Here is a 926-nt window from a genome sequence, read left to right on the forward strand (position 1 = left end):
TCTCCTGTGTGTCACACCACTTCCACAGGGCCAAGAAAGAGGCCCACATGGAGTTCAGGTTTGCAGGGAGCTGGTCCTCTGCTTTCAGAACCTTCAGGATCTCTGCTTGTAATTGTTCCCTTCCATGACCTTCCTTCCCTACCTGCGGTGTCGTCACAGAGCACCACATGCCTGCCCTCCAGCAGCAGGTTGTCTTTGTGTGGCTTTCAGGGCAGCCTTCAAGGCCTGGTGGCCTCACAGAGGACCTTCTGCGTTGGGCGCAGGGCCTGAGGCCCGCCCGGGAAGGCGGGCGGCTCTCCAGCAAGTCCTGCTGCACCAGGTGGCCCTGCCCACCGGCTCCCCAGCAAGTCCTGTTGCACCAGGCTCACGTACACCCGCCCCCACCCCCTCCACTGCGCCCTCCAAGCATGGCGGCTCCACACTGTGCTCAGGGCCTGGGAGTTAAGCAGCAGGATGGTCCTGATGCAGTAGAGCTGGGCCAGCTGGGTCAGCTTCCTGTGCTGGGCAGAGATGCGGGGAGCGGCTCAGGCAAGACCCTGGGGGAGGTCCCTGAGGGCAGCTCTTTGCTTCTCCTGGCAGGCCCTTTGGGCCCCCAGCCTGGCAGGTGGTCCTGCCCTCCATCTCTGATAGCTGGGAGCCACTGCTGGGTGGGACCCCGCAATTCCAGCAGGGGCCCAGCTTCCTGAGGGGAGCCCCGAGTCCTAGTGCCGGTGGCTGTGGCAGCCAAGCAGAGACAGACTGTGGCTGGGGGCTGGGGTTACCCCCTGGGTGGCAGCCCCTGCCAGCAACTGCAGGAGGCTGGCCTCAGATTTGGACTTGAGCAGGTGGGGCAGGCGGGGCAGCAGCTGGACAGGGGTGCGGCAGTGGAGGCGGGGCGAGAGGGGGGGGGGAAGGGGCCTGTGGTAAATCTAGGGGCGGGGAGCGGG

The 926-nt window shown here is 65.3% G+C and overlaps 1 pseudogene; it reads right to left on the reverse strand.

Annotated features, from left to right (window-relative positions):
- Positions 1 to 218: 218 nt before the first annotated feature.
- Positions 219 to 926, reverse strand: part of LOC102759632 — a 1,960-nt pseudogene continuing 1,252 nt past the window's right edge.

This window comes from Myotis davidii, unplaced genomic scaffold, assembly GCF_000327345.1.
Source record: "Myotis davidii unplaced genomic scaffold, ASM32734v1 scaffold2709, whole genome shotgun sequence".
Taxonomy (NCBI): domain Eukaryota; kingdom Metazoa; phylum Chordata; class Mammalia; order Chiroptera; family Vespertilionidae; genus Myotis; species Myotis davidii.